The sequence below is a fragment of the Pleurodeles waltl genome, chromosome 5, assembly GCF_031143425.1.
Source record: "Pleurodeles waltl isolate 20211129_DDA chromosome 5, aPleWal1.hap1.20221129, whole genome shotgun sequence".
In the NCBI taxonomy this organism is placed as follows: domain Eukaryota; kingdom Metazoa; phylum Chordata; class Amphibia; order Caudata; family Salamandridae; genus Pleurodeles; species Pleurodeles waltl.
The window spans coordinates 471118560-471143665 of NC_090444.1; the positions used below are offsets into that span (position 1 = coordinate 471118560).

At 43.7% G+C, this 25106-nt stretch overlaps 1 protein-coding gene across 3 annotated transcripts in view; it reads left to right on the top strand.

Moving 5' to 3' along the window:
* Positions 1-2954: 2954 nt before the first annotated feature.
* ZBTB2 (zinc finger and BTB domain containing 2) overlaps positions 2955-25106 on the top strand; it is a 49431-nt gene continuing 27279 nt past the window's right edge. The window contains exons 1-2 of one of the 3 annotated variants that reach the window (XM_069234283.1): positions 2955-3304; positions 19045-19196. The gene's annotated coding sequence lies outside the window, so the exon portion shown is untranslated. The other 2 variants (XM_069234285.1, XM_069234284.1) reach the window with 2 other exon arrangements.

The following is a 25106-nucleotide window of genomic DNA, read 5'->3' on the forward strand; positions in this document are numbered from 1 at the left end:
CACGAGCAAATATGCATGTGTATATTTGCTCATGTGAAAATCTATTGAGCGTTTACAAGTTCACTTTCCCTCCAACCACTTTTTCCCAACTCTGGAAGAACTTCTACTTCTGCCACTGTCCGGAGTAAACTTCCAACCTTTCTCATTATGGGAAAAGATTAGAGGAGAGCTGGTGAAAATCCTTAAAACATGTAAGTTAGTAGGTTTGCAGACTCAAAGCCATTCCAGCCCTGGAACTACTGCTTACTCCAGCCCCAGTATGTAGATATGTAGAATAGTGGCAAAATAAGGAAACTGCTACAGTAGGGATTTAAATTGCAAGTGTTCAAGCATACTCTAGTAGTCGACTTGGCACAATCAGAGAGGCTATTATCAAAGCTCTTACATAATGCGATTGCTGCTATAATTTATCACCACACTACATGGTTCCAAAGGGACAAGTAGAGTTTTTTTGCAGGGCAAGTAGATTTAAGAAGCATCCTGTCCAATGGACAAGTAGATATTTTAATAAATTCCACACCCCTGCATGTTGTACAGCAGCAGGAAAATCATTCTTTGGAGCAGCCAGCATGTATGGCATTGCAGCACTCTTTTTTTAATATTACTTTCAGTCATGCTGCTGGATAGCATGACTCAAAAGTCACATGAATAGATCTGGTGAGACCTATTGGCTTTGCCAATGCTTGCTTTACTTATATTTTCGGAACATAACAAAATAAAGAACCACGATCTGATGTGGTAGGCATGTTTCTAGAAGTCAGCATCAGAATGCAAAGTGTTTAATTTGCATTCTGATGCTGCAGACATTTTAAGAAAGTTGTTTAAATTTGTATGTGAAACGTCTCTACCAGTGTTGCTGCTTGCAATGATCTTCTGAAGTATCAAGTGCCAGGTTCATGCATCCTCAGGCGCAATTAGGGATAAAAAGGTACCCCACATTGGCTGCATCCTCCACAATGAGGTAAGCTGCTCCTAGCATAGGGAGTAGGGCAGGGATGTCAAAAGGGCTGAGAAATTAAATGGACCTGCATACGTGGCGCCATGGTTTTGGTTACGTGGCGCCATGGTTTTGGTGAAATCAGTCCTCCTACCTGTACCCAACTACAACGCCTATGGAGTTAACATCTAGAGACCCACAACGGATATAAATAGAATAAAACAATGTTAATGCTCCCCCCCCCCAAAAAAAGAGTACTTGCATATGAAGAGGGTTCAGATTTTTTACCCAGAGAATTTTTCAGGGCATCCCTCCCTCCTTTGAAAACTTTAAGAAACAAAGAGTGAGACGGGGTAATGGTTCTGTGCTGTTGCACACATTAAATAGAAAGCAACAATGACAGGAGAAGCAATGACAAACCAAAAAATGTTTTACCTGAAGCTGAGCACCAGCAGTAGAAGCACTCTAATTAAGACATCAATCAGTCTTGGTCCTTGCTCCATCGAAGAGAGAAACAGAAAAAAAAATGAGCAGCCTGTGCTGACCAATTAAACGCAAAGAAATGAGAACGACGATTAAGTCAACCAATAGTACGCAAAGGGTGGCTCTAACCCTTATTTTTTTTTTTAAGTAACAAATGAACTTGCAAGCGACAGCTCATGCTGTCTAAGAGAAGACCTAAAAAAAAGACAATCTGAGAACAAGAATGGTCTTGGCAACAAAATCACTCAGATGATTTAAAAAAAAACTAGCCCATGGCAGCAAGCCAAGGAAAAGAAATACAATTCAAAACATCACATTAAATACACGTTAGCAGAGCATGGGTTCTTTACATTAATACAACTACTGGTTCTATTAACAATAGAGTGGAGAATAGCCTCGATCATGTGACCTTCTATAGCCAACCTACCTCCACTTAAACATATACTTAATTAGGCAACAATTCAATCACCAGCACCCAAAAGTTTGACCATATCACAGTTATGCGTGAGTCCTTGGGCTGGCTGGTGATTTAAAGTAGCCGTACTCTGAGACCAACATGCAAAAAACACAGATCCATATGCAAAGCTAGTATTGAAAACTTCACACTTGAAATCCCCATGTTCAAATACACACAAAATATTAGGCAAGGTTACTCAAGATCAACTCCCAAACATGGAATCATATGACATCGGACTATCCAAATTTATCCCAAACTTTCAAAGCAATGGACCAAAATAACTGCTATTCAGTACATGCTTCGGAACAATACCGATATCATTCCACAAGTACGTTAACAATACATAAGCAACTAGACTCGTGGAGGACGTAGAATTACATGTCCCACAACCACACATCACCCAAAAAAAAAATCCCTTCAAAAGGTAAACCTACCTATTCCTAGGAACGCCTTTTCTGGTCCTGCATCTTCATGTAACCATAGCGATCGACTACTAGTTGAACATAATTAATTTCTATGAGCACTCACTATATGGGTATTTCTCTATATATGCCCATGCAGTTGCAAACGCCCATCTGGTTAGTGCCATTTTCTGCTTTCGGAAAGGCTGACCTTGTTGTCAAGACACGATTAAAAGTCAGAGAATTTGGTAGACAAAATGCGCTTTTAATTCCCTGCATAACTTTAAAACAGTGCAACTGTTTATAATTGAATATGAAAATGGTTAAATGAAATAACAAATGAGACAAAAAAATGGAACAAGTGGTTAGTACCCGTAAAGTCCTGGGAGCAAAACAGGCGAAAAAAAAAAAAAAGTACATTCCCCAAGGTTCCAAAATGAATAAAGTTGTTGGAACCGCGCTCCTGAAAGGTTAAGGGAAGATCCAGCACGTGAGGCTAACATCGGGCCATTTCCTATGTGAAACGTGTTTACATGTTTCCCCGGGAGACTAAATTGATAGTGCCCACAGAAAAAAAACACAATACAGCAAATCTTAAATTAAATTTTAATTGCATTTTTTTTATTACAGTTCACGTCCGAGCCCGTGGCTGAGTATGCCTTCTACTCTGAAAGGCGTGTGGGGGGTTTAAACCGGTGTGCGCGGTTGTGAGGGCATCTCGTGTGATCGCCACACGGGCTGTGTGCAGGCGGTATGTGTTGGGAGTGCGCTGCTGGCGGGGATGCTGCCGCTGGAGGAGGGGGAGGGGTGATTGCCGCCACAGCCTCTCGCCGCCAGCCCTGTCTCCCGGCGGGAGAAGAGCTGCTGCTGCACAAGGGGCCCCGCCGCCGATGGTCATGTGACCCTTAACGCAACCGGACGGGAGCGGAGCAGCAGCACCGGCAGTAGCCGCCGCCCGCAGTGAGCCGCGAGCACCGGAGCGACGGCACCAGGAAGACCGGAGGGGCGAACGGAGAACACCCACAGGTAAGAAGCGCACAATCCGTGGGGGTGAGGCGGCGGCACGTGTCACGGCCCCGGTACCGAGAGCCTCCACCGCCCAGCCGCCCTGTTTTGGCTAGAGATATGGGGACCCTGCTGCCTGGTGCGAGGGAGCGTCGGTAAGGTCTGTGGTAAAGGGAAGCGGAGGCTCCGAGAGATTTTGGGACAAGTTGTGGAACGGGGGTGGGGGGTCTTCAACGCGCTCTGGGCCTCCTACCGACTACGAACCGGTAGTTTGTGTAATTTTTGACGAAAGCCGTGCTGTTTCGGGGTCGGAGTGGACCTGCGTATTCCGGGGAGCAGCTGTGGGGGCACCACGGTGAGTGTTTGGGACCGGGGGCCTCCCTTGGTCTTCACTCCAGCTCCCCCGGGCCTTCCTCCCCACGTCCTGGTTCAGAAGGCCCGACATTCTGCTAAATGACTCCCGCAGGCCGCGGTTGAGGTGCCGTCAAACCAGCGCCTCCTTTCCGAGGCAGGCTGGGCCTCCGGCGGCGCCCCTGCCATGCGGGCTACGGGGGGAGGGGGCCCGGAGGAGGGGGAGGCCATCTTTGTTCGTTAGCGCGTGCTCCCCTCCCCCTGCGGTGACGGGCGGCGGAAGTGCGGCCTCCTCCACTCCGGAGGCAGCGGCAGCATATCCGGTGCTCCGGCGGGAGGAGGCGGCGGGCGTGGCGAGCAGCGCCTGCCGCCCGATTCTGCTGGTCGGGAACAGGCAACGGCCGCTCCGGCTCCCAGGGCTGATGTCCTCCGTCCCGCTGGCTGCCCCCCCGGCCGCCGCTGGCTCGGGCTCCAGGCAGTCAGCGCTCCTGTGGGCGGGGGCCGCGCTGTGCGCCGAGGTGGCTGAGCCGTCACGACCAATGGGAAAGGAGAGGCTGACGGGCTGAGCGCAGCGCCGCTCGCTGAATAATGCATCATCCGCATCACAGCGCAGACACATCCAAGGCCAGGAAGGGTTGGCCAGGGTCAGGCACTGACGACCGTCATGGACTACACACACTGCCAAGAATCAGGCGCTGCCACTTAAGAAAGAAACTAGGTAGAGGGGCTGCGCCTACTGTCCCATCATACTCTTAAAAGTATGGAAAGCTAGAGCTGCGAACTAGCAACATATGACAATGCTTGTAATGCTTGGTCGTGCCAATAAAGCATTTTTGTTTTGTATCGTCAGCTACGGTGCCCTGGTTTCAGTAAGCAAAACGCATCAGTTGTAACCCCGGACCAAGAGCCGCTTTTGCGTGAAGCTAGAGTCAGGCACTTCATACGTGCTTGTATTTCAGACAAACAATTAAGACCAGACATGCTACAGTAGAAACTGTTCACTATTAGTTTTGTAAATAGCCGAGGCAACCCACTTGTAAACGAAGACTATTAGTGGCAGTGGCAGGCAGGCACAGATATAGTTACTCGTGAGTAACTTGGTTCCATTGTGTGTTCTGGACTTCATACTATGCTGTAAATGCTCCTACTCGAACCATTCGCTCGCACTTTAAATGGCACAGTTTGAGAAGCAGTTCCAAGGTTACTTTAGCTACAGATTACTGGTAGATCTTTCCACATGGCAAGCACTTTAAAGCTATGCTAGTAGAACAGGTATGAGCTACAGTACAACTATAGTTTAGAACCGAGGAAACAAACACTAGCACCGGAGACTGTCTGTGCCACAAACTGCGCTGTTAACTAATACACCACGACTGTTGTACTAGCCTTTTTACACGCCCTGATTGTATGCACGCTGCTTCAACTATACCAACCAGTAAAAGTTTGAAAACAATACTTTTCGACTGAAATGTATCTCCTACAGTTTACTTGTTCCGCTCAATCCACTAGCATCGTCTCATTAAATGGGCAGCCTTGCTCGTTTTTTCAATCATTGCCTTCTTAAGAAAGCACATGGAGAGAAAGAACATTGTGTGCTCCATTTATGAGTAAGGTGCCTAAACAATAATGGTAGGAGGCTTGGTTTTTGGAGTTTCGTTACGAATGTTTATGTATTTCCTTTCGAAGACCATGTGCTTCAGTGGGGGGGCATTGCTTATCTCACAGTCCTGAGATAGCCAAACGAATGTCTTTCAGGATCTAGGAGAGTAGATGAGCTTAATCAGCCTTGTAAATGAAATTGTCAGCATAGTGAAGTTATGTTATGCATATCTGTAAAGTGCACAGGTGCTGAACAGGTGTGTGTGTGTTCCTAGCCCTGCCTGTCGGAGGTTGTTAATTGGACAAAACAGGTCTTCAGCTTTTTAATTCAAAAAGAGGGGCGGAGGAGCCTGTGATGTGAAGTGGGAGGGTGCTTCATAATTTAGGAGTGATGTAAGAGAAAGCTTATCCTCTTGATGTGGGATGTGTGCAAGTAGTTGTTCTGCAGCTCAGTAAAAACGATGAGGGGAGTACTTGGGGACACCAATCAGGAATTTCCATAATTTATATGCAAATATGATCTTGGCCTTTTCTCCGGAGCCTATTTCCCAGAAAGGCGGGTAGTTATGTAGGGATGTTGTTCTCAGTGAACACTCAACAAAATTGGCTGTTGTTGTTGTTATACTAACTGTAGACATCTGAGACTTTCAAGAGCTCCTGGATTGATGCCATATAAATGTTAATGTAGTAGGGACAGAATTGATTCCCAAGAGCACCATAATGCATGGGCAAAGGGCTAAAACATGATGATTCCGCCAGGTTTAATTTGTTGTAACCTGACAACAATAAGTTGAACCACTGAAACATTGTGCTGATTTCCCATACTGCAGGACATTTGATAGAAGTGTTCCTTAGGTAATGATTTAAAAGGTAACTGATAAGACCAAAAGAGTGAGTAGGCACATGTCCCATTATCAATTGTGGTGTTTGTATAGTTCACAATCGGAAGGGTGGCTTTCAAGCATCAAATTCCACATGAAAATCCGAGGACGTTGTGTGAGTTAATGTACTCCAGTAGTTGTTTGGAAATCTGTAGGGCAGAAAATAATGGAGCCGGCCTGATTGGGTGTTTCTTAAGGTCTTTCTCTTACACTTATTTATGCTCTATCTTCATAGAGTATCCCTAGCCAAAAGGCAGCGGAGTGATGTAACAGGTCAAAGGCAAACATACAGTCAATGGGTGATAGAAGAGGTAACTGGGAGCAGAAGTGCACTGTTACTGCATTGTGATGTAGTGTTCTTTACATAGGTGCATCTTCAACTCTTTCCTAAATTGGAACTGTATTCGGTTGGTCCTGATGGATACAAGGATGTTGTTACCGATGCTGAGTGCTGTATTTTTCACACTTCCTATTCTCCAGTTTGATGGTGTCCTGACTGCAGTTGTTTAGAGAGCCGCCAGATATGGTCAGCTTTCCTGCAAGAAGGCAGATGTGCTGGTCATGGTGGCGTTGTAAATAATGCAGCTGGTTTTGAAGATAGTATGAGCGGCAGGAAAGCCAATAGAGTTCCAGAAGGATTTGGGGTGATGTGATCATATTTCTTCAGACTCTGAATATGATATGCTGTGTGATCTAGGGTGCCCTTTAAACCTTTAAAGGAGGGGCAGCATGAGTAAGGAAGGCCATTGAGCAGTGAGTTAACATCATGTAGATGCAAGAGTACAACTGCTTGGTGTTCCACCCACAATATTTAAATCATTTGTGGTAGAAGATTACTTAGCTAGATACCTTCTAGACAGCATCTCTGAATTCTGCGTGCCTTCTGTCTTCATCTTTGCATTGTGGTGCAAGGAAGGATTTGCAAGCAGGGACAGATGGACAATTCTGAAAATCTGTTCAGGCAGCTCTTCAGCTTCTTCTATTTAGACATTTAAAGAGTTTGTGAGCATGGATGGCACTGAAATGAACTACTTTGCTGTTCATGCTGGATTATCGTTTGGTGGCTGATGAATGTACACACCTATGGCACCCATGAATATTCTCGAATTGCTCCCCATGCTAACAGTGACAGGGGTAAAGCTGATTATTGAGCACCCATTGATGTTTGGACAGATTCTGTCTGGATACATAGGGTGGTATCTGACCGTTGACTCAAACCTTGCCTATGCAGCCCTTATGAGTAAACACATTGAGTATTGGTGTCCAATAGTCAGTTATGTCAAAGACTTGATTACCCCAAAAGTAGATGGAGGACACCGGCACCAGGCGTGAAACTGGAAACATCCAATTCCTCAGTTTTGGTTGTCTTCATTTTCCTTTGGTCGAAGTCGGTGCAAGCACAGGGAAACTTGTTAGTTGGGTGGAAGCAGAGGGTTGAATTAGGTTTGCAAGTCAAATGAGTCTTGTTAAAGTCATTAATGTTGATAAAAGGTTTTTGTTTATTTGATTCTCTTTGGTGACTGCTTTCACAGTCACATGTCCCCTCTGGAAATTTATCATTGATTTGTCGTCTATTGATAAAGTTGCTTGTCATTCTGCACTACATTTTCTTTCATTTCCATTGGTGGTGTTGGACAAAATGTCATTGCTGTTACTTCAGAGACTATTTTAATTTGTTTTATTTGGTAAACGTTTTTAAAAGTTGGAGGCATCTAAAGCTTTATCATCAGTATGTTGGCAGTGCTGTGTTAAACCACCCGGGTCCTGCCTTAGTGTTTTCACCTGCCATTTTGGTAGCAGGAAGGGAGAGGTTAGCAGTCTAGTCGCTAGACCGGCAGTTCAATAGCTTGTTATTTTGAACTACATTTTATTTAATTTTCATTGGTGCTATTGGAGACAATTTCATTGCTGCTATTTCGGGGACTATTTTGTTTTATTTGGCAAACGTTTTTAAAGGTTGGGGGCATCTGAAACCTTTTCGGCTGTGTGCCAGCAGTGGTGTGTCAAACCATGTTGCGCCGTCCTTAGTGTTTTCTCCCGCCATTTGGTGGTGGAAAGGGAGCGGTTAGCAGCCTAGTTAGTCGCTAGACCGGCAGTATGCATTTAAATGCAGGCACGTCAAAGGCAAACCTGTCTGTGCCCGAAAGGCGCCAGGACCTGTGCCTGACCATCACCAGGACCCTGCCCATTTCGCTTCAGGTAAGCAGGCCAGGCTTATACACTTATGCAAGGCCATATTGGTGATGGCTCTTAACAACTCAATCAGGAATATATGTGCTTATGGGGCACTGGGGAATACAGTGGGTCATTTCTTCTATGTCAGTTGTGGTTGGGTAGGTTGGTCGGAAAAGGGACCCTATAAACCCTTGTGTCCTACCAACACTAACTCTGAAGTTTCACATTTTAAATGTTAATATTTTAACTCAAGATCTCTCCCCAAACACTGTATGGATATATGGGACACAATCACTGGTGCTAAACCAGATGTAGCTTTAACCTCTGAAACGTGGGTCAGTAGCCTAAGGTGATTGCAGCAGTGCCAGTTAGTTACAGGATTATAAATGTAACATGGAAGGTCGACAAGGGGCGTGATGGGTTTCACAATTATCTGTAAGGATTCTTACCTTTGCACAACAGACTGCAGTACCTCAATGAAGAACTGAGAGATTTTAGCCTTCCAGCTGTCCTGTTAAACCTCAGTGTTATTAGGTGGCGCTATTCTTTACAGGACTCCTGGATATAACTCTCAGCTGGCATCTTAGTTATCCGCCTGGCTGACCCGTATGGTTTTAAAATACGATCTGTTTTTAGCCATCAGTAATTTTAATTTGCATTTTGAAGTTCCAGAGGACTCTTTATGTAAAATGTTGGCGAATGAGATGCACGTTCTGCATTTAAAGCAGTGGATAAAGGTCTCAACCCACACAGCATGTCAAACCTTAGATCTGTTATCCTCCCACATTGACACAATTAAGTTTCATGATACTGACCCATTACATTGGTCGGATCATTTTTTAAACTAACTTTTCGTTCATGCTGCCAGACAGTATGCCAAAAATGCCCGTACCCAACCCAGTCCCAAAGAGAGTTTGGAGGAAAGTTGACTCTGGCGGGCTTATTATGACTTTGGCAAGTGGGCGCTTTGGCAGATGGAAAAGGCTGCCTGCCAAAGTCCCGCATCAGGATGACCACCTATGCAGCCGTCCCTCCGTGGGCCCCGTTACAGGTATCCCGCTGGGCAAGCGGACGGAAACAGCTGGAAACTCACCATAACATTGACGAGCCGAAGGCAATGTTGCGGTGCGTTGGGTGTGAATGTCAGTGCCAGTGAAGGCGCCACAGTCATAATATGGAGGCCGAACTGCTGCTTTTGTAGTGGTCCGACTGACATCGCGAGTCTGGCAGCCCCAGGGCCGCCAGACTCGTAATGAGGCCCAGAGTCTTTTGAAAGTGAATTCTATCCCCATAGTTGGGAGATGGCATGTCTTTAGAATCGTACTTAAAAGATTTTAACTTAGCCACCACTAGGGCTCTTGATGGGTGTTCCCTATGGAAGTTAAACCGTTCATCTAGACTCTCCCCTTCGGAGAATTGGTATTCTGATGAACTTAGGGTAGAAAAGAGGAAATGCAAACGAGCACACATGGCAGCATTTGAAGCACATTTAAGATCACCTGCACAATAGAACTTTTTCTAAAAAGCTATCATAAACTGTCCAGGAAGGCAAAAAAGATTACTTTGTGAAGACGCTGGAAGAAAACTGTGGTTTCTACAGAGAATCATTTAAAATTGTAAAGAAACTAGCTTATCCCACACGTTTAAATCAGACATTTATTGCCTTAGCTGAGCGATGCAATGAGATAGCTAGGTCCTTTTTAATGATAAAATAGAAAAAATCTATTTGAGGCTCACCCCCCTTTCAAAGAGATCTCTTGGGAGCACTTAGGTCTTCACGAAAAAGCAGCCGCACATCTAGGTAATTGTGGGACTTTTACCCCAGGGAAAGTGGTAAAGGTCATGTCGAAAGCAAAATCTGGTTCTCCTTTTGACCCATGTCCCCAGTTTATTTATTCCTGTTTGGTCTCTATATGAAGTCCTTATTTGACCCAGATTTACAACTTATCTTTAGTAAATGCAGAATATCCGGGTAACTGGACGTAGGCCCTGATTTCACCTTGGGCGAAGAAAGCGGGGATTGATATGTCTGTCTTGTCTATCGTCCAGTATCTCTGCTGCCATGTATGTCTAAGGTACTTGAAAGGCTAGTCTGTGCTCAGCTGACATCTTTCCTTGCAACATGTCCAGATTACTTTTACTTGCCAACAGGCTTTAGGGACAGAAATAGCACAGTCAAACTTGCCGAGAGTACTGGACCGCACTAGATTAGAAGTTGAGCAGGAGAAGGCTGCAGTTCTGATCCTGTTGGACCTGTCAGCTGCCTTTAACATGGTTTCTCACAGTTTGCTGATAAAGAGACTACATGAGACTGAGCAGTATGCGAAAACCTTACAATGGTTTGGATCTTTTCTGAATAATAGAACTCCGTTCAAATGACCACTTTTAGATCTGTTCCCCTTTTATCTAAATGTGGAGTTGCTCAGGGTTCCTCGGTCAGTTCCAGGCTATTACATGTTTGTCTCCTCCCTGGCTGTTATTGTCAAAGCTTGAGGTTTTGATATCTGCTCTTATGCTGACAATACTCAGTTTATCATTTCGGTAGGGGAGGGGCTTTGGGAGACCCAGGAGAACCTCAGTTGACGGTTGTCCGAATTAGCTACATTGATGCAACTGTGCTGTTGAAGCTCAGTGCGGAAAAGATGGAAGTTTTAATTTTAGGTGGAGCTTGTAGCATCTGGGACGATTCGTGGTGGCAGACGTCCCTGGGCATCGCTCCGGAACCAAGGAGAGTAGCAAAGAATCTTAGATTCTTGATAGATGATTCCCTTTCCATGCAGTATCAGGTAAATGCTTTATGTGGCAAATGCTCTGGCCTGCTCAGACTTTTACCTAAGCTCTTTTGCTGGATTCCAGTGGAATGGCGACGGAAAGTAGCCTAGGCATTGATTATGAGTAGGTTGGATTATGTCAATGCCCTGCATTTGGGAATAGCAGATTATTTGTTTACTCATTTGTAGTCCATCCAAAATGCTGCAGCCAGACTTATCTGTAACAGTGCCTGAAACAATTCTTCTTCTTATTCAGCTTCTCATTATTTAAATTCACTTCACTGGTTGCAAGTTTGTAAGAGAGCTAAATTTAAGATGTCATGCCATGTTAACAAAGGAGTTAAGACACCGGACTGACCATTTTACATTGACGAGTGGATTTTTATAAGCCTTCACAAGTCCTGAGTTTGGCTAAATTAGCATTGGTCAACGCTAACCGCTTTAAAAAAAAACAATGAGTGGTCGCTCTTTTGCCCACTTGGTGGCCGTTCATTGAATTCCTTACCTATTGATCTTCATCTGACTTCGGATCACACCAGGTTCCGGAAGAGATCAAAGATCTGGTTAATCCCCTTATAAATTTGTCTGAATTTGGCTGTAATGTAGTAAGTGTTCTAGCGCCATTATATGCCTGAGGGGATGAGTGTTGCACTTTATAAATAAATTAAATAAAGTTGCAAACCTTTTCTGCTTTTCATTTTGTTCAGCATCTTCTCATAGTTCAAATTTATTACCATTTTTCACAGGTCTTTTAAATAAGATCATTAGCACAAATGATCTGTCCGCAGCCTCATAGATAGCAATACTCTTAATAACAGTTTAATAAAATATATCTAGAAATCACAGCTAATAAGACACTTCCAGATTTCCCAAAGCCTGACGATCAAGTGCTTTTCTGTACTTCCTGGGTCAGTTAATGATTATTTTGGGCTGACCATCGTTGTTGTTTACCACTGATGTTTCATACTGTGGGGTGCTATCTCACTGTAGCTGTTTAACCAAGTTACTCTTTTTGTATGTTCACCTCTGCAGGTGTAGCTAGGGCAAGAAGTCAAAGCTTACCTCAGAAGTTGGTTTAGCGTTTATTAGTGAACTCAGATACTGTGTAAAATATGCAATTGTCCTTAATGAACTCAATATCAAGTCATAGCTTTTCTTTTTAAGCAATGATTTCCTTTATTTACTTGTGAGTGTCAAAATAAATACCACGCAGGAAATTTCAGTGTCCTGGTAGGGTTGAAGTACAACACCAAACCAAATTGTAGCTCTTCCACTTACAGGCTCCAAATCACAAACTACATAGAACCCTATGGTGAATGTTACCCCTGGGGAAATGCCAGCTATCCTTTCTCTGCTTTCTGGAATTCCTGGCTCTCAAGTTTTTGTGAGCTTATTTACACTGTTCAGTCCATGCAGCATGGTTGCCCGATACAATATTATAGTGCATCAAATTGTGCAGTACATATTAGATCTCTGCCCACGTTTCTCAATCACCCTGGATGCAGGGCTGGACCAAGTGGTGCATTTGAGCCCAGGGCTCAGAATCCAGAAAACAACCTAAAAAAATGGCACTTTAATAACTAGCACCCAAAATGAGCCGGAGTTCCACCGTAATCAATTGTGATAATTTCAGTGTGCAAAGAGAGACCTGGCCCATGGATAAAATCTCCAATAAAGGAGGGGGATGGGGGGGTGCAGGGCTGATAAATTAAAGTACTGGATCTCAGGCTTGGAATCCAGTGTGTCTTAACTATGGAACCCCAGAGTCCAGTAAGAGCATTTCTGGAACCAAGGTGATCAACCCCAATCAACCGCCTTGTGGAGAAAACCAAAGTCCTCTGTCGTGGAGTAGAGGTTGGTGTAGGAAGCATTGTTTCTGAAAGTCGGAGGTTTTCATGGGAAGAACAACACAAGATAATCACACTTGCAGTCCTGAAATGTTCTTGCAGGTCTGCAACCCCTTGATAGTCCAGTTGTTCAAGTCGCTTCTGGCCAATTCAGCTGCTGGAACTATGTAGCCCCATGACAGTAACCATGATGAAGGATTCAGTCCTCTGAGCCTTGCTTCTGACTGTGATGTCCGAGATCATTCACTCTAATCCAAAATCACAAACAGTTGTTTAAGGGTGGTTCCTTTGTTCTCATCCCCATGCAAGAAGAAACGTAGCTATTGGCTAAAAAGAGCCAATGTTTATCCCGCTTTCAAAAACAGTAATCCTAAGCCAGGAAGCGAAAGACAAGCAATCTTCAGAGTACATCTTTCCAGGCTTTTTGAAATTAAGAGAATGACTAGCATCAATTCAGCAACAAATGCATATTGTCTTGTTAGAAATCACATAGCCACAGCCAGCCAGAAAACAACAAAAGAGGGTGGGATAGCATGGGGGATGCAACTTAGCACGAAGCTCATGTATGTTCCTGAATTAGACCTTCTGAACAGTCCGTGTTTTACAGATGGGCAACATGCTGGCTGTCTCAAAAAAAGAACGGACAAAGACTATGTAAAGGGGCCACCATTTACTGCTTGCACACACTAATCCACCATTCATTTTGCATAGTATATCATGTGACATAATATGCGTGTAAACGTCGATCACACACATGATGCTATATATTCAATTCAAAGGGAAAGTAAGGAGTTCGGATATGGGTGACCAAACAGACGTTACAGGCAAGAATTGTAAACAGCCTTCTCATCTGCTCCAACTGGGGTACAGGTAAAAAGGTTTGTGGTCATATAACCACGTCCTACTTATTGATGGTCTATTCATAGCCCTGTATGAGGGGCAGTAGCCATCTTCCACTATGGGAGGAGTTTCTACTGTTAAAAAGTTGCCTCTAATCGTGGAGAACCTCCAGTGCACACAAGGTTGTCAAGCTCATTGAAGAGGAGAAGCACAATACATTAAGTCCATCAGGGGTGTGGAATTCTTAAAGCCCTACACACAGGGCATATTGTTTGGGGTCAAGGACAACAAGTTTTCATGTTTATTTTGTCCTATGCACAAGTAGGCCCAACCCCTGCAGCAGAAACACTTTGGCTGTCAGTTTACAGGGAGGGGAACTGTCTGCAGTTGGGGTCATATTTTTGTCCTATGTAAATACTGTCCGAACTTGTATTTATGGTTCATTAACGAAAAGCCTTTATTATTAGGTTGCACACGCTAACCATTGTAAGCTCACACTGCACCACTGACAGTGGTTCCAGTAAAAAAAAAAGTGTACACATGTTTGAAAAGCTTAGCAATATGAGGCTACGTATAATGCTCCCAGAATGCTCTCTGATTAGATGCAAATGTTTGCAGAAGCTTGTAAGCAAGATTGATAAAATGTTAAGGAAAAAATGCAAATAGGAAAAAACATTTTGCTAAATCACTGTGAAATGTTGGGTACTATTGCTTTAAAGCATAATTTAATAAGATGTGCTGATGCATGCTAGCATTTCCCAAAAACATTCAGAATGGAAAATCAGTGTAATCATTTTCAGCAAGATGAGGGGAAACGTGAAAATAAACGAGCACTGGCAAAGTCAACCGATCCAACATTGGTTGTCAGTCTTCTGGTGTCTTGTTTTGACATGGCTTTTGTTACACTTTATTGTTGTGGGAGCTGCCAGGTCCTCACCATTGTAACAAACACTGGCAAAACAGCACAACAGGTTTTTGGGTCTTAAAAAGCACACATTGTCACTGTAATTCCTGGCACTGAACAAAACTACTTTGTGTGCCAATATGCTTCTTGCAGAAGAGCAGAATGCTGTCACTCACAGTAAAGCCAGCGGATAGATGGATAGAGAGAGAAACAGAATTTTAATAAAAACAAAATGTTTTGGTTAACACCAGACCTAATTAGGGACCTGATTCTTAAAGTCTCAAAAGTACCCTCATGGTATATGTCTTTGTATTAGTGGCTTTCATGAATTCACAAAACTTTACAGATGTAGACCAGAAAACCGTATTCCTAGTAAATATATGTGAGCTGTATTTTAGCACAAGCAAATAGGCATGTGTAGATTTGCTCTTGTGAAAATCTATTGAGCGTTAACAAGTTCACTTTCCCTTCAACTGCTTTATTCCCATCCCTGGAAGAACTTCTGCTTCTGGCCTTGTCAGGAGTAAATTTCCAACCGGTCCCAGCATGCAAAATGATTAGGGAAGAGCTTGTGAAAATTCTTAAAACATGCAAGTTAGTAGGTTTGCAAAGACTCAAAGGCATTTCAGCCCTGGAACTATTGCTTATTGCTTCTTCCAGCCCCAGTATGTAATCTGCATAAAGGTGTCAAAATAAAGAAATTGCTAACGCAGAAAGGTGGCAAAATAAGAACAGTCCTATAATAGGGCTTAAAATTGCCAGTATTCAAGCTCTACTGTTGTATTAGCCCTGGCATAAACAATCAGAGAGGCTGTTATCAGAGCTCTTACATAATGAGATTGCGGGCATAATTTGTCATCACACTACATGGCAACAAAGGGACAAGTAGCTTTTATAATAGGGCAAGTGGATGTAAGAATCAACCTGTCCCATGGACAAGTAGATATTTTATTAAATTCCACACCCTTTCTATAAAGATATAAAAAAAGGCAATAGATCTTACCTCCTGGTGTTAGCTGGCATTTTGACTTACCAATGCTTGCTGCCTGTGCAGAACAGCATTGGCAAAACAAGGAAAACAAATTGAAAATGGCCCATCTCATATATGGGAGCAGTTATCAACACACATTTCCACATGTGCATCGTGACACTGGGTGGACTTTTTTATTTTTAATGGTATGTGTGGTCCCAGCAAGACGAGATACACACAGCACTATGCATGCACATATAACGTCATGAAGTTCCAACACCCTTTTATTTTTATTTAATGTTGCAAGTCTGCAGATAACCATTTTGGATCAGTAAAAAAAGAAAATGAGTGAAAGCTCATTCCAAATAGAGTAGCGCCCAAGTAGAGGGTTGTAAGTGTCTCCCCTACCCACCCCCAAATAAATTAGAAAATAAATAGGATGTGGAAAGACCTGTTGGCTATTGAAAAGGGGCATGTGGGTGGGTTGAACTGATTTTTGCTTTTGCTCATGTGGATTTCTGAAAGCAAAAAAATAAAGTAGTTTTCTGTAAGCAGTGAAAAGAATAAGGAAACTACACTCTAGATGAGGCAAATACAAGAGTAGAATCAGAAAATATTCCTAAAAAAGAAAGCCAACCAATGAAATTATGCTTTAAGTATTGGTAATGTACACAGTACTTTTGACAGTTGCCTATAAGGAAGACTTACAATCGGATCGGTATATTAAAAAAAAAAATGCATATTTGTAAATGAAGCCATACTGTGACCCACAGGATAATAAGAAATGCATACTGTAATAAATTGATTGAAATTAATTGATTGATCTGAGGTTAATGGAAAAATACTTGAAACAATAGCAGTCTGAAATTTGTCAGAAATTAATCTCCAGAGATTAATCACTAGTATTTAATGCTTTCAAGATAGACATGCAAATTTAGTGGAGGAATCTCATTTCTTAGTTTAGCATGTCGGAGGCTTAGCTGGGGATTTTAGAGACATTTACTGAATGGTAGAGATAACTTGAAAGCCCCTCAAAGACGTAGGGTATTCTTATCTCCCTTGCTCTTCATTCATGCCGGGTGACCAGTCGACTAAGGGCCTGATTGCGAGGTTGGCTGTCCATGGTCTGGTGGTCCGACTGCCACATTACAACTCTGGACATGAGACCACCAGGAGACTTCCGTCCCCACCAGGAACATGGTTCCTGATGGGCTGATGGCGGTCTGAGTTGTACTCAGCGAGGGTGGCGCTGATCTCAGCGCCACCTGGCTGATTACAACTCCGCTTTCCACCAGCCTTTCAATGGCGGGGTCCCTGTCAAGGAAAAGCTGGCAGAAAGCTATTGCAGGGGGGCACATCTGCCCGGCACCATCAGAATGCGCACTGTCTGCTTTGCAGACAGTGTGCATTCCTGTGGTGCTTGTGTGTGCTACAATATTGGCCCCAGCTCCCTTGAAGGAGCAGAGACCAATATCATTGCACTGTTCCCACGGTCAGTCAGACGGGAACGCGTAATACAATGTTCCCGCTAGTCAGCCATGCAGGAACATTGTACCCTTCTTGGGGGGGGACCACCGATATTACGGGTGGCATCCTCCCCACAGCTTTGGCAGTCCGCTTTTAGGACCACCAAAGTCGTAATGAGGCGCTAAATAACCAGAGGTTTCTGTCCTGTTTCATTATGTGGTTTCTTTCACATACCCTGGCACGCTGTGCCTCTTTAACTTTTCTGGCTTAGTCAGCAGTGCCTAGTCCTGAACCTGAAAGCCTGGCTCATGATGGTTTACACTCGCTGGTTTAATTTCAGGAGGTTAGCATGCAGCATATTTTAGTCTAGGGCAAATCGGCCATTGTTCCCTGTTTCAAACTATCACCTGAATCCCGAATAGCACATGAAAAATGAACCAAAGGAAAAAGTTGAAACCAAGCTAAAATCCACTGTGGTAGTACACAAAAATAAATGTCTGTAACCCACTTTAAAATAGTCTAAAGGCTTAAATGGAAAATTCTGCAAAAAACGATGCAAAAATAAAAAAATATGTGCAAGGCTCTGTTTGAAGTATGTCCTGGTAAAGTTAGTAGCGCTGTGGTCATAGGCCTAGCACCCTAAATAAAATCATATAGTTTTTTATCTGGTTGTATGTTTAAAATTTTTATAATAGTTGTCTGCAATATTGATTCCTAGCTATTGCAGGAGTATGGTTTCCTGGAGTCATCTTAGGGAAGAAAAACAATTGTTTTTAAGCCAGTCTGTGCAATCAGGGTAGAAAAGAGAAGCAGATAAGCTGGACACTTACTCTACAGCAGGTGTCTCCAACCAGTTGATCATGAGCTACCAGCAGCTCCCAGGCCCCTTCAGATTAGCTCACAGCCATAAGTTCATTTTAAATAAACACAGGCTCCCATTTTTTTCCTTTAAAATATAAGAGAAGGCTGTGTTTATTTAACATTATTATCTTCAGGCTGCAGATAGCAGGGCCTGATAAGGAGCAGTGCTGGAGTCAGATTTATGACCCAGGGCGCACAGAGGTGAACAACTGAAGCACTGAGTTATTTAACCCCTGAATAAAAGTCCTTGTCAACTCTGGACTGGAGGTAAGAACAAACAGATCTCGGAGAAAATTAAAAAGAAAAGTTACCTTATGGGTAAGTCAACTTTTCATTTTAATTTTCTCAAATTGTTTTCAAAAGTGTTGCATTTGCAAACTGCAGGCCTCTTGCTCCTAGTGACCAGTAGAACACTGTGCCATATTTATAAATGAAAAATACAGTCATTGTTTAAATGGGATAAATTTAAGGTGTAGAACAATGTTCCATATTATGAACATTTTTGCACTTTAAATTCCTCCCATTTAAATAAATAAATGGTTATATAAAGAAGTAACGGTGCCACATATGGTGAAAGGTATGTCCTGTGCCACAAGTACATATGACACAGGCTCTCAGTTACCCACATACATATATCCCATTCAAACGCACAGATGTTCATGCATCCCCAAAGACCATGCTCTCACTGACGCACATGGGAGCCCTGTCAGTGCCCCTAGTCAAAGTATTTTGTTCAAGCAACGTATCTGGCTCTATGGACATTTGGGGTGTAAAGTCCATAAAGTTGGGTGTGGTGGTGTCTGGTAACAATACGTAAGTTGTTTAGCCTTTAGTAGCTCATGATGATTTTCACTGATCAGAAGTAGCTCTCACTACAGCAAAGGTTGGAGATCCCGGCTCTACATTAATGGAAGAGGAGGAGAGATGCTGGGAGTGGGCAGTCAGTGTGGGAGATGGGATCAGAAAGGGCACCCCTGCAGATAGTGCAGGAGAGTAAATAAATAGAAATATCAGGTCTGCATTGAAAGAATTTGGTGTTTTTCTTTGTCTCGTTGGTTTCTCTGTAGTTTATTGTCATTTTTATTATTCCAACAGATCTCTGTGGTTTCTATAAAATTACCCCAACAACCGAGAAGCAGTTGCACTTTCCTGCCAGAGCAAACAAAGCCGTTGGTGCTATGTTGCCTCCACCCCACTAACTAGATACGTTTTCATTCAAAGGAGCAGAAGAAGGAACACGTTGGACAGTGAGTTTTTTTTCTTCCTGCAATTATTTTACAGAGCTGTTGAAAATTGATATTAACTTAGTGATATTGTTTCTAATTTTATTTAGAGCACATCACAAATGTTTTGATTTTTAAACTGAATACACCACAAATTTTTGATTTTTAGTCCATCATTGTATTAATTATTAAAAGTTTCAGTTGTGATTCCTTGAACTCTATTGGTTGGAAAAACCACACTTGGAGCTGTCAACATGTTTCAATACCTTCAGTTTAGACACACCTGCAATGTTGTGGAAATTCTTCTGTCTGCATAGAATGGAATGGCTGTTAAATTCATTAATTTGCAGAAATGTTTACGGCCGGCTCTGTGTTTTTGCACATGCACACACACGCATAGAATGTATTTGTAGAGAGAAATGTTCACCACCAAGGAGATCTTGTGCTGTTGACATCTAACCTGTGTATATATATTCCCACATCTGTATTTCAGACCTGATCTTTCAGCACCAAATTGCTTTCTCATTGAGGGTTCGTCTGTTAATACTGGATTTTCAAAAATTATTGGTGAAGATTCCAATTAGAATGCAAAACCAGTGATTTTCACTTAAAAAAACCAAAGGTTGCAGGGATGTTATAGTTGGGCTCAAAGTTTAAACGTACCAAACCATAGAAATTCACCAGTTATCTCAAGTTACTATAACTCGTGCCCTAAGGTAAATATAACTAGCGCCCTGCCATGCAGTTATCTGATCAATAATTTTATTGCATATGTTACAGTGGCATATCAATGGTGTTATCAAAGATGTCATGAGTGCTGTAATTTGTGCGGCAATTAGGAGTGCATGGCAAGGGGACTAGTTATAGTTACTTGAGATAACTCTAACTGGAACTGGTAAATTTCTATGGCCTGGTATGTTTAATAAGTGAGCCTAACTCTAACGTCCCTGTAACCTTTGTGTTTTTTAATGGAATTTCCGTGTTTTTTACAATTCTATGTCCTAACTATAACTTCCCTGTAACCATTGTTTTTTTCAGTGAATTTCTATGTTTTGTTTTTATTCATTACTAAACGTTAATCCAACCAACCACCACTGTCTTCCCCGCATGCATATTTGCGTGCAGGGAAGACAGATGAAACCTTTGCTTTCTGCAAGGGAGAGCTGTTTACTTTTGCTTGGTGGGAGGTGTGCCCCCTCCCATTCAAATGGATTTAGGCCCCTGTGAGGTGGTGGTGGTGGTCCCCAGGGCTGCTGTGGGAAATGGGGGGTGCAGAAGGCGCCCCCCCCCCCCAATATTACCTTAAAGCCCCGGGGAGGTGGTGGTCCCCAGTGTTGCATTCAATTGGATTTCAGCCCCATAGGAGGAGCCTCCCCCTCCAATTATAATTCTTAAGTGCCCTGGGGAGGTGGCAGTCCCGGGGCTGCAGGGGGGCCCACGCCACCAGAGCTACTTTTCTGACAGATTTGGTGCAATTCCATCCAGTGGTTTGGGTGCTATCGCTGTTCAAAATTCCTATGGAAAAATGAATGGGGAAAACACGTTTTAGAACCCTCTTTTTCACGGCCCCTGCTTAACAGATCACCCTGAAACTTTCCAGACAGCAGCTGGAGTGACCACTGTTTTTTTGGAAAAATTTGGTAATGATTCATCAAACAGCGCCAAAGTTACTAGCAAAATAAAAAACTTTTTTTTTAAATAGAAACTAGGTCCTAACTATAACTATCTAGTGGCGACCGCCACTAGGGGTAATTTTTTTATATATATATATATATATATATATATATATATATATATATATATATGAGAGAGAGAGATATATATGTTCAGTGGCATGTGTAGGTGCAGATACACATGCTGTGCATTATTCTGCCTCCTTGTGTTGGACTCTGAGTGTTACAAGTTGTTTTTCTTCGAAGAAGTCTTTTCGGAGTCACAGGATTAAGTGACTCCTCCTCTCAGTCCTACTGCGCATGGACATCGACTCCGATGTTAGATTGTTTTCTTTCCGCTGTCCGGTTCAGACGTGTTTCCTCTCTCTCCGAGATTTTGAATCGGAAACATTAGATAACTTTTTTGACCGTCGGTATTGTTTCGATCGCGTTTCCACCTAGACTCCAACCGACAGTACAGTCGAAAACTACATTTCCCCATTCTCGGCGTGCCCGACTCGGGCTTACCATGTCGAAGCCTGGTAGATCTACTCCATTTAGATTTTGTCCCCCGTGCCACCGAAAATCTCCATACACATACCAACACCATATATGTAATCTGTGTCTTTCCCTGATCACAAAGAAGAGGATTGCGAGACCTGTTGATCGTTTTTATCCAAAAAAAGACCCTGCATGATCGGAGAGCCAAGAGACTGGAAATAGTGTTGAAGAGTTCCGAACATATCGACACCATGGAGGAAGAACAGGTACCTACAGCAGTTTCCATCAGAGACACCGACTCCAAAGAAGACTCGGAGGAAGATAGACTCATCACTGCTAGTCAGCACGCGAGTACGACTGCCCCTGCACCCATTCATAAAAAGTCCTCGAAGGCCTTGTGTGTACCACTGCCAGAGAGCCATGGTTAGACCCGAAAGAAGATTCTCATCGACCGACCTTCGGGTTCGGCACCAAAAAAAGCCACACCTCAGTCGATACCGGAGTCGAGCAAGTCCACCAAAAGCTCAACTTCTGAACCAAGTCGGCGTCCCCACTCTTCAGAGTCGAAGCCTCGAATTCGTGCTTCGGAGACAAAACAACCGGCTGTATTTTTGGGCCTGAAAAAACTATCATCTTCGGAGCCAAAAAGGTCTTCTTATTCGGAAGAACAAGGACTTTGGAGCCATCTTAAGCAGAGCTCAAAATCACTTGACGAACAGTCATAGACCATCTGATTATGTTTGAGGACACAGAGATTCAACCCATCCTTGAATTCATATCCATAAAGAGACTGGCAGAATAATTACTGCACCTCCTCTACAGACCAAGAGAAAGTTGGCTTTTGAAGAACATTTAGATACTGCTCCACCACCAGCAAAGACTTTTAAACGGAAGGAGAAGCCATTACCTATGCATACTTCTCCCCCTCATTTACCACAACTTTCTTTTACCTTCACCCACTAGCCCACCACCATTGCCTTCACCAACTCAATATTCTGATAGTGATATGGTTGATCCTTGGGATCTCTATGATCCGGATTCTATTCCTGCCAATGACCCGGACTTAAATCCTTCCAAACCTTCTCCACCAGAAGACACTACTGCATACACGCAGGTTATTTCTAGGGCAGCAGCGAACCATGGGGTGCTTGTGCACAGTGAACTTTTGGAAGCGGATTTTCTTTTTAACACCCTATCCTCCACGCACTCACGATATCAGTGCCTCCAAATGCTACCTGGCATGATTAAGCATGCAGATGAGATATTCAGTGAGCTGGTCAAAGCTAGGGTTTTAACACCACGCATTGACAAAAAATAAGTCTGCATCTACAGACCCTGCTTACATTACCCATCAAGTACCTCCAGACTCAGTGGTTGTGAGTGCCGCCAGAAAGAGGGCTCATAGCCAGTCGTCAGGGGATGCTCCTCCCCCTGACAAAGAGTGTAGGAAATCAATGCTGCTGGCAAGAGGGTAGTGACACAAGCTGATAACCAATGGCAAATTGCAAACTTGCAAGCCTTGCTAGCAAGGTATGATAGAGCCCACTGGGACAAGATGCAGGAACTCCTACAATACCTGCCGAAAGAACACCCAAAAAAGTCATACACCACCTGCCAAAAGAACACCAAAAAAGAGCACAACAGATTGTTGAGGAGGGTCAGGCCATAAGTAACAACCAAATACGGTCTGCCCTTGATGCGATGCTGCAGATACAGCAGCTAGAAGCGTGAATACTGCTGTCACCATACACAGACACGCATAGCTACGTTGCTGTTTGGTCCTGAGGTTGACACTGCCATAGAAAAACTCAGGAAAGACTCAGACACTGCCAAAGCAATGGGAGCCTTATATACAACACCTTACAGAGGCTCCTTTCATAGGCAACAAGTTAGAGGAGGATTCAAGCCACAATCCCAGGCAAAACAAGGGCAACAACAGCAGTACCAGAGAGGGGGAGGTTCTTATAGAGGCAAATACTTTAGAACCCGAGGCAAATTCCAGGCCTCAAAACAAGCCACTACCCCATCTAAACAGTCACTTATTAACCATCCCTCAACCCCACACATCTCTTGTGGGGGGCAGACTGCAGCAATTCCACTCCCAATGGCAAAATATCATCACAGACCAATGGTTATTGTCAATTATCCGCAATGGCTATTGCCTAGAATTGATTTCTACCCCTCCAAAAATTCCTCCACGTTATCACAAGTTGTCCCCAGAACACAATGTTCTATTACAACAAGAGGTGCAATCGCTGCTACTAAAACAGGCAATAGAATTGGTCCAACATTCTCAACAAGGAACAGGAGTATGCTCACTATACTTCCTCATTCCCAAAAAGGAGGGCACTCTCAGACCCATCCTAGACCTCAGATCCCTAAATCTATATATCCTGTCAGAACACTTTCACATGGTAACTCTGCAGGACGTCATTCCACTACTAAAAAAAGCAAGATTACATGACTGCATTAGATCTCAAAGATGCGTATTTCCATAGGCCTACCCATCTAGCTCGCAGAAAATATCTCAGATTTGTAATAGGAGGAAAGCATTACCAATTCAAAGTTCTGCCATTCTGCATAACAGCTCCAAGAGTATTTACAAAATGTCAAGCGGTAGTATAAGCTTACCTAAGAAGACAACACATACATGTCTTCCGTTATCTAGACCATTGGCTAATAAAATCAAGCAATTTTATACATGGTCAACAACACACTCAATACACAATAGAAACCCTACATACATTAGGAGTTCGATGGCATATGTTGCTGCAGATACACATGTTTAGCACAGTCCGCTGCCTGGTGTTGGGCTCGGAGTATTACAAGTTGTTTTTCTTCGAAGAAGTCTTTTTTGGTCACGGGACCGAAGGACTCCTCCCTCTTCGGCTCCATTGCGCATGGGCGGCGACTCCATCTTAGATTGTTTTTTTTCCGCTGTCGGGTTCGGACGTATTCCTTTTCGCTCCGTGTTTCGGTTCGGAAAGTTAGTCAGAATCTCGGAAGAAAGCGTCGGTATTGTTCCGTTCGGTATCGGGATAGTTAGGTACATCGACACCGATCATCGGAAGACTTTGGGGTAGCTTCGATCCCCCATCGGGGCCTGGTCGGCCCGACCGCGTGCGACATCGAAGCCGATGGAACGGACCCCGTTCCGTTTCTGCCCATAATGTCACAGTAAGTATCCTTATACAGATCAGCACTTGGTCTGTAACTTGTGCTTGTCCCCCGAGCACAAGGAGGATACCTGTGAGGCCTGTCGAGCCTTCCGGTCCAGAAAAACACTCCGGGACCGAAGAGCCAGGCGTCTACAAATGGCGTCCACGCCGACAAAACAACGTTTCGACGACGAAGAGGAAACATTCTCGGTTCCGGAATCAGAATCCGGAGACTCCGGCGTCGAACAACAACAACAAACAGTGAGTAAGACGTCGAAAATAAAAACCATCGAGAAGACAAAAGCCCAGGGGACGCCACTGCCAACAGGCCATGGCTCGACCCATAAAACCGGCGAGCCGTCGAAGGCGCCGAAAAAGGGCACGCCCATAGCGAAGACACCCGACTCCGGTCGAGGGACCGCCATGGAGCAACCTCTGAGCCGAGATAGCGGCTCCGAGAGGCAAAAACAAGATGCCGGCACCGAAAAACATCGGCACCGAGACACACTGCCGAAAGCCACAAAAATTCTGTCGGTACCGAAGCCGAAAAAAGATTCTCTCTCGGCGCCGAAAAGTTCCACACCTCCTTCCTACACAGAGGAACAAGGAATAAGTGGCCAGAT